This window comes from Quercus lobata, chromosome 1 (genome assembly GCF_001633185.2).
Source record: "Quercus lobata isolate SW786 chromosome 1, ValleyOak3.0 Primary Assembly, whole genome shotgun sequence".
Classification (NCBI taxonomy): domain Eukaryota; kingdom Viridiplantae; phylum Streptophyta; class Magnoliopsida; order Fagales; family Fagaceae; genus Quercus; species Quercus lobata.
Window position 1 is genome coordinate 52289300 of NC_044904.1, and position 9868 is coordinate 52299167.

Consider the following 9868-nt stretch of genomic DNA (forward strand, 5'->3'; position numbering starts at 1 on the left):
ATACTTATTTTGAGTTAATTCATGCATTTTATAGTTGATTTTAGAATAATGCTAAATAATCAATTTTGTGCTTAATTGAATTTTAATGTGTGAATTTGTCTTTTGTAGGATAATGAAATTAAATAAGTGGATTTATGCAAAGAAGAAAGCTAATGGACTTTAATTTTACAAGGGCCATGATGAAGTCAAAGAAGGCTAGCCCAATTAAATTCAAGTCCAATTGGAGTAAGGAATCAAAGGAAATTTTCACCTAATCCAAGTTCAATTCGGATTAGGATTCCAGTTTACACACCAGTTAGTGTTTGGAGCATAACTTTTGGCTTAGATGTCCAATTGAGATGATTTAAGTTGGGCTAGAAAGCTAAATTAAAGGGCTACAACTTTGTAGTTACCAAAAGTCTGAATTTTGAAGTTAAATGGGCCAAAAATGTCGATTAAGTGAAGTATAAAAATCTGGGTTTTTTTCCAAACGAGAATTCAACCTGTAATAGGATTCCTTAACTTATTTAAAGGCTCTTTAGGGCAAAATTCAGGGGGGAGCTGCTGTAGAACATAATTTAGGTTTTCTTAAAATTTCTTTACAGTTTTTAGAGTTCTATTTATGTTATGGCTTGCTAGAAGTCTTGGTAAGGCAAGGGGTGAAACCCAACCGTTTATTGATATGTTCTTAACAATTATTTATTGGTTTTAATACTTATGTTTTTATGTTTTTGATTGTTTTACTCATCTAAAAAAGTGTTTAGTTCTGTATAATACTTTGATTTATCGTAGACTCCGGGCACGTTAAATGCTTAGTATTCCCTGTGAACTAATTCACTAGTTTTGTTTTGTCTAAAATCAATCAATTGCATGAAACTACCATAGACAATTAATTCTTGAGTTTTTATTGTTAAATCATCCGACTAAGATCATCCTTTGTATGAATTTTAGTTGAGTTATTAAATAAATATTATTAATACTACTAATAGATGTGTTATGTGTGGATCCCTAAACCTTAGCACCTTAATATATTGTTATTTTCTCTCAATTTAAATTACCTTTACTAAACTATTAAAAATCTCTCCAGTTAAACTTTATTGTTTTAGTTTTATTCTCTTGTGATTTGTTAATCAATTCTCTTTTTCCTGTGGATTCGATCTTGGACTTTTTGAGTTATTACTTCACGACAATCTTGCACTTGGGAGCATTATTTAAGTCGCAGCATAACATGTTTAGGTAGCCTAGGGTTTAGTAGTTTTCTATATGCGTACATAGGCCTATGTATGCGCACACATACTCGTACCCAGAAACCCTAATCTGAGTTTTTCTACTTCTATTTTTTTTTTCTTTTACATAATATGCCTTTGTTTTGACATTCTTTTATGTTTTTGAGTCCCTGTTTCTCTATTTGATTGTTTGTTTGTCTTTAACATGCTAGAATATGGTTTATTTCTATTTTTTGCTATGATATACTATGAACATGCATTAATATGATCATGCATTGATGCAAAGGTGCTGTGATGTAGTAAGGTAAGTGAGGTAAGTCATGTATTTATATGAATATGCATTTTGAGAGTTTGAGCAATTGCAGCTCTAGGAATATTTTTTAGAAGGGTCATTAAGAAACTTAAATTAAACAAAGTTTAATAAGAAGAAAACTTGAATATATTGAGATTTTTTTATATGAGTTTTCATATTTTGAAATTATTTCATGATAATTCATTATTAGTTGTCAACTTGTCATTATTTATTGTCAATATAGGTAAGTGTTTTATTTTAATAAGTTTATATAACATGATTTATTTTTATGCAATTGTCATTATCTATTTATCACTGTTTTTATAAATATATTTTAAACTAAATGACAAAGCTCAATTCACTGGTTTTGTATTACTTATTGACCCATACAGCTACATTTATATATACATAAATAATATATTAAATGTCTAATTAACCAATCAAATGCTTGAACAATCATTAACTATACTCTTTTTTCTTTCTTTCTTGAATCACTAATTTTATAACAAAAAGTTCTATAACACAATAACAATACACACATATGTTAAAAACCCTCAATATTTCCTAATTATTAAATTATATAAAGTTATATTATATTTATACTATATACGCACACATTCACACATATCACAATTCATACAAATAACATTATAATAAAATAATAATAATAATTCATACAATCAATATCATACACAATCACACACATAACATAAATTTATAATAAAGAGACACTCACGCACATCTATTGTGGGGGCCAATTTATCAAGAAGTATTGTTAAAAGTGGTACTAATTGGGCCTATGGCCCTATCTGAGGATGTTAGATCATCTGAGGAGGCCCAAATAAGGCTATGAGTAGAATAAAGTTAAGAGAGGAGTAGAGGCAATGTGAGATGGGTCCAATAAGTGTCCGAGGACAAAATTTTTCTCGGCAGCATGTGTCCGAGATGAATCTGAGTGCCTTATCATCACGAACTTACTTCGGGGCTATGTCACAGCTGAGGGTAGGACATTGGACCAGGGATAAGGATAAAAAAGTAGACAAATATCTTCAAAGGCTGTGGCCTCCACATTAATTGCCTCTCAACCAACTCTCTGGCCGCATTAATATGGAAGTGATGCCTGAATAGTGATCAAGCAGCCTTACAGCTACTGGTTGATGGTTCCAGGAAGTGTTGGATGGGATAGGAAGGAATCCCTCTAATCTAGCATACACGTGTGTGGTAAGGATGACACGAAGATTGCAGTATATAACCTAGAAGAATGCACTGAAAGAAAGGGGAGAACTCTTATACAATTTCTGTCGTGAAGAAAACCATATAAAACAAAGAACTTAGTTTGTTCCGAGGACAAATTTTATAATCTTATTTGTGTCAAACCATATTGAATTGTTAAATTTAATCGTTTTCCTTCTGAGATAAATTTAGTTCTTCAATCCACGCTCTACAAATTTATTGTTTGGGTCGCTAGAGTTTGGGCCGTTAGAGTTTGAGCCCAATTCGGTTTTGGGATCAACACAATTTCAGTCCCTACAATTAGCGCCGTCTATGGGAAGAGCTTGATTTAGATTAAAGGAAATCCGATTATAACGTTCACGATGGAGGAAGCGAGTCCAGATCACTTCGCAGCAGGACCACATCAGGTAGATGCTAACCTACACCAAGCACAGTCAGGAGGTTCCCAGCATGAAAATCCACAACGGAGCCTCGAACGGAGAAAGGGCCGTAAGGGGAGTGTGCGCACAACTCATACCAGCAAAAGTCAATTTCGTGGGAAGAGTCACGTTTCCTATACAGAGAAGGATAGGGACATGCAGCGTGAGATTGACGAGTTGAAAAGAGAGTTGTGCCACGCCCGGCGAAGGCTTTCCCTGCCTAGCTCCGAACCATCATCCAAAGAGACAGATGGAGCTAATTATAGGCGAAGATCCAGGACTTCGCCTAGTGAAACTTTTTCCTATGAAGAAGAGCACAGCCATCGACGTAGGTGCAAAAGCCCGCCTCGTAGGGGCTTAGGGAACAACGCCATGAACAAAGAGTTAAGCCAAGTTTCCAAATCACCCTTCACAAGGAATATTGAGGAGGCGATTCTTCCTCGGCGATTCCATCAGCCTACATTCACCCTGTATGATGGTCGGACAGACCCAGTAAAGCACGTTAGCCATTTTAGCCAAAGGATGGCTATCTACTCCAAAGATGAGGTCTTGATGTGCAAGGTTTTTCCATCAAGTTTGGGTCCGGTGGCAATGAGATGGTTTAACGGTTTAAGGGCCAACTCTATTGAGTCCTTCAAAAAACTTACTCGGGCTTTTGGCGCTCGCTTTATTACTTGCAGCAGGGTTCCTCTGCCTTTGCGATCCTTGCTGTCTATGTCCATGCGAGAGGGCGAGACTCTTAAAGCTTATTCAGACAGATACTGGGAAATGTCTAATGAGATAGAGGGAGAGCATGATGATGTGGCCATAAGTACTTTTAAGGCTGGTCTTCCAGCCAAGCATGATTTAAGAAAATCTCTAACTGGTAAACCTATTACTAGTGTACACCAATTGATGGATCAGATTGACAAGTACAGAAGAGTAAAAGAAGATCAACTGCAGGGAAAGGGAAAGGCTAAGGTAATCCCTCAAGATAGGAGGGATTTCAGGTCGGACCGTTACAATAATAATCGACCTCGGAAAGACTTTGTTGGGCAATCAGGTTCTGCTGACACTCAGGCGGTTAATGCTGTGTTTCGGGAGCCGGTGCGACAAGTATTGGAAAAGATCAAGAATGAGCCATTTTTTAAATGGCCAAACAAAATGGCAGGAGAGCCTAAGAGACGCAACCAAAATCTTTATTGCCACTATCATCAGGATCATGGGCACACAACTGAGGATTGCAGGAATTTATGGGATCATTTGGAGCAGCTAGTCCGAGAAGAAAAGTTGAAGCAACTCTTGCATCATTTCAGTGGTCAGGTAGGCCAGGCAGGCTTCGAGATGCGTGGGGATGCTTCTTCGAGACTCCCCCTTGGCATAATAAATGTTATTTTTGCTACCCCAAGGAGGACTGGATCTTGTCCTTCCAGGGTACTGTCGGTGTTACGATCTCCAGCCGAGGAGCATAGCAAAGCGTCTAAAAGAGCCAAGATGGACATCCCACTGATTTTGGGCTTTTCGGATGAGGACAAGGTTGGGACCATACAGCCCCATGATGATGCTCTGGTGGTCACACTGAGAATTGATGGGTACGATGTAAAAAGGGTGATGATTGATCAAGGCAGTACTGCTGATATAATGTACCCAGATTTGTACAGGGGGCTAGGTTTGAGGCCTGAGAACTTAGCAGCCTACAGTTCCCTTCTAGTGAGTTTTGAGGGAAGGATGGTCTTTCCAAAAGGCCAGATCAGATTACCTGTACAAACCGGTATGGATGTGGTGGAGGTGGACTTCATCGTTGTGGACATTTTCTCTTCGTATACGGCTATTATAGGTAGACCTTGGCTTCATACCCTGGGAGCAGTCTCATCTACTCTACATCAGAAGGTGAAGTACCTATCTAGGGGCCAAGTTTTAAAGATAGTAGGAAGTTAGGTTATAGCCCAGTAATACCTGGTAGCGACTATACAACATCGGCCAAAGGCAGAGACCTCGGCTACTGCCGATAATGGAATATAGCAATTAAAGCCCCAGCATTACCCTTAAAGTGTGAAGATTTAGAGAGGGTAATTATTGTTGATAATCCGGAGAGATTTTTCTAGGTTGGCGCTAAACTGCCTTTGCAGGAGAAGGAGCGATTGCTGCAATTCCTCAAAGAAAATGTCGATGTGTTCGCATGGAGCCTATATGAAGCCCCAGGCATAGATCCGAGTTTCATCTGTCATCGACTCAATGTGAATCCTACCATTATTCCAAAAAGACAGCCACCTTGGCGCCCATCAAAAGAGCACGCCAAAGTTGTCAGAAGTGAGGTGACCAAGCTCAAGCAGGCCGGGACTATCAAAGAGGTTTTTTACCCTCAATGGCTAGCTAATACAATGGTGGTGAAAAAAAAAGACTGGGAAATGGCGAGTGTGCGTGGACTTCACGGACCTCAATAAGGCTTGTCCTAAGGATCCTTTCCCTATGCCGAAGATAGATCAGTTGGTGGATGCAACAGTTGGTTATCCTCGGATGAGTTTTTTGGATGCCTTCAAAGGATATCACCAAATACTGTTAGCATTGGACGATCAAGAGAAGACAGCTTTGTCACCCCCATTGGAAACTATCATTATAAAGTGATGCCTTTTGGTTTAAAAAATGTAGGATCTACTTATCAACGGATGATGACTAAAATGTTCAAACCATAGCTAGGCAGAAACATTGAAGTCTATATCGATGATATGGTTGTGAAGAGTAAGGTGGTGTCCGAGCATGTGGAAGATCTTACGAGCATTTTTGGAATACTGAGAAAACATAAGCTACGTCTGAATGCCTCAAAGTGTTCCTTTGGTGTAGGCTCCGAAAGGTTCTTGCGATACATGGTGACTCATAGGGGAATTGAGGTAAACCCAGAACTGATTAAGGCCATTAACGATTTACAAGCACCTCAGAATCCGAAAGAGGTGCAGAAACTGACAGGAATAACTGCTGCTTTGAACCGATTTATCTCCAAGTCAACTGAGAGGTGTCGTCCCTTTTTCCTTTTATTGCATAAGTGGAAAGGATTTGAGTGGACTGAGGAGTGTGCTACGGCATTTCAGCAGTTGAAAGAGTACCTGTCCAGGCCGCCTATCATGTCTAGCCCTGAGGTGGATGAGGTCCTATTTGCTTATCTGGCAGTTGCCTTTCATGCAGTTAGTTTTGTCTTGATACGAGAGGACAGCGGCGTCCAAAGACCAGTTTATTACGTAAGTAAGTCATTTCACGAAACTGAGGTGAGATACTTACCATTGGAAAAGGCCATCTTAGCGGTGGTCCATGCCACACGTAAACTCCCACATTATTTCTAGGCCCACACTGTAGTAGTTTTAACTCAGCTACCGCTCAAGTCCATACTTTGAAGTGCAGATTATACTAGGAGGATTGCTAAGTGGGGCACAGTCCTAGGTGCTTTCAACATCAAGTATATGCCTCGCACCTCGGTGAAAGGCCAAGTCCTCACCGACCTAGTAGTCGAGTTCGCTGAGTGTCCAGAAGAAGCTGACATAAAGCAAACTGACATGGATGAAAAATCGGTTGGTCTGATCTCCACCCAAGGCGTTTCCTCCTAAAGAGTCTATGTGGACGGAGCGACAAACCAACGGGGGGCAGGATTGGGGCTAGTTCTGATATCCCCTAAAGAGATCATCATTGAAAAATCCTTGAGGTTAGGATTCTCAGCTACTAACAACGAAGCAGAGTATGAAACTTTGTTGATGAGAATGAGTATGGTCCAGAAAATGGGTGGAAAAGTAGTAGAATTATTCTTGGATTCAAAATTGATAGTCGGCCAGGTGAAAGGGGAACTGGAAGCTCGAGATGTAAGAATGCAGGAATATTTGAGTCAGGTTAGGCGTACGCAAACAAAGTTTGAATCTTTTGACTTGACGCATATTCCCGAGGTGAAAATACCCACGCCGATTCCTTGGCAACCCTTGCCACCTCTTCGGCACGGAGTTTTCCCCAGGTGATAATTGTTGAGGATTTATGCACCCCCACCCTAACAGGGAAGGACGTGCCTCAGGTTTATCAAGTCAATCTAGCACCGAGCTGGATGGATCCCATATTGAAATTCCTTGAAAGTGACACCTTGCCTGAAGAGAAAATAGAAGCCGAGAAAATACGGATGAAAGCTCCTCGGTTTTGGTTGTCCGAGGACAAAAAGTTGTACAAACGCTCTTTTTCTGGGCCGTATCTGCTTTGCATACATCCCGAGATGTCAGAGTCATTCCTAGAGGAGCTGCATGAAGGAATTTGTGCAAGTCATACGGGGGGAAGGTCCCTATCACACAGGGCCATCACTCAAGGATATTGGTGGCGAAATATGCAGAAGGAAGCGCAGGAGTATGTTAGAAAGTGTGACCAGTGTCAGAGGTTCGCTCCAAACATCCACCAGCCTGGAGGAATTCTTAACCCTTTGTCTAGCCCTTGGCCTTTTGCTCAATGGGGGTTAGATATTGTCGGCCCTTTTCCTAAAGCATTAGGAAACAAAAAGTATTTGCTGGTCGGCACGGATTATTTTATTAAGTAGGTCGAAACTGAACCTTTGGCTAACATAAGAGACGTAGATGTTAAGAGGTTTGTCTGGAAGAATATTGTTACGCGATTTGGAACTCCCCACACCCTTGTCTCGGATAACGACCTTCAATTTGATAATAAAGCTTTCAGGTAATACTGTTCGGACTTAGGGATAAAGAATAGATATTACACTCTGACTTATCCTCAAGGGAATGGGCAAGCTGAAGCTGTTAACAAGGTAATAGTCAATGGACTTAAGAAGAGGCTGGATGATGCAAAAGGAAAATGAGTGGAGGAATCGCCACATGTTCTTTGGACCTATTGAACAACACCTCGACGATCAACAAGAGAGACTCCTTTTTCCATGACCTATGGAGCCGAGGCCGACATCCCTCTGGAAACTGGTTTCCCAACGTTAAGGACTAGTACATTTACCTCGGACGGTAATGATGAGCTGTTGGGGGAAAGTTTAGACTTGATCGAAGAACGAAGGGATAATGCGATGGTCCAATTGGCTTACTACCAGCACAAGCTTAAGCAAGGCTATGATACCAATGTAAAGCTGAGGCCGTTAGCTGTAGGAGATCTAATGCTGAGGAAAGTTCTCGGAGCTACCAAGAATCCAGCTTGGGGAAAATTGGGGCCTAACTGGGAAGGACCATATCGGATTACCACAGTAGCCGGAATAGGGGCCTATTATCTGGAAGATTTAGACGAAAAACCTGTACTCCATCCTTGGAATGTAAACAATCTAAAAAGGTATTATTATTAATAAAAGTAATCTAGTTTGAGTTTCTTTTAATTTATACTAATCATGTATCTTGTGTTTCCACATCTATGGAAGTATTAAACAGAAACTAAGTTATGTCAGGTCCTCGGACCACAAGCTTAATGGAAATTAATACCCTATGACATCTTGTGAAGTATTAAACAGAAACTAAGTTACGTCAGGTCCTCGGACCACAAGCTTAGGAAATTAATACCCTGTGACATCTTGTGAAGTATTGAACAGAAACTAAGTTACGTCAGGTCCTCGGACCACAAGCTTAGTGAAAATTAATACCCTATGACATCTTGTGAAGTATTGAACAGAAACTAAGTTATGTCAAGTCCTTGGACCACAAGCTTAGTGGAAATTAATACCCTATGACATCTTGTAAAGTATTAAACAGAAACTAAGTTATGTCAGGTCCTCGGACCACAAGTTTAGTGGAAATTAATACCCTATGACATCTTGTGAAATATTGAACAGAAACTAAGTTATGTCAGGTCCTCAAACCACAAGCTTAGTAGAAATTAATACCCTTTGACATCTTGTGAAGTATTAAACAGAAACTAAGTTATGTTAGGTTCCTCGGACCACAAACTTAGTAGAAATTGATACCCAATGACATCTATTGAATTACTAAATGGGTTCGGTGGAGACTAATACAGCCTCTTGTTATCAAAATGCTAGTGCCGCGTGAGCTTGGGCTTTCCAAAATAATAAACCCTCAAAATCGTCCTCGGATCAAAGGGTTCTTAACTACCTGTTGAAGATATAAACCCCAATAAGCCTGTGGGCACCATTTAATGTATAACTGAAGTGCTTTAGACCCAGCTTTATCCAACTTTTGAATGCTTCCTTAAGTTTCGCTTTATTAGAAGGAATACATACGTATCCAAAATGTCTCCATGTGATCTCATAGTCTTAATATTTATCATCCATTTTAACCACCAACTGTAAATGTATGGAAGTTATATTTTTCCCTTATAAACAAAAGACAATCAAGATGAAACCCCTCAAACTGAAATGACAAAACGAACAACACAGAAACAACGTAAATGGTAACTCAAACAAGTTCCAAAAAGTGAAAATGCATACTTCATTCAGATAAGTCTAAAAAAAATAAAAATAAAAAACAACAACAACAAGCAAACGGAGAAAAAATCCTTATAAAAGTCCTAATCAAATTATAAAATAAGACCTATTTTTTTAGCTTAATTTGAAGCTTGGAAACTTGGTTGGTCGAATTGTCTGCCTCCGAGGTAGTTATTCCCTCTTTGTCCTTAGCAGCTCCCTCGGCTGGCATGACTGTAGAAGCCAAATCTTGCTGAAAGCCTTGAGAGGCTACCTCTGCCTCAGGAGTGGCTGCAGCTTTATCCAAGGATGCTTCTTGGGGGGCACTAGTCTCTTTGGCTGGTTCTTGTTGGCTAAG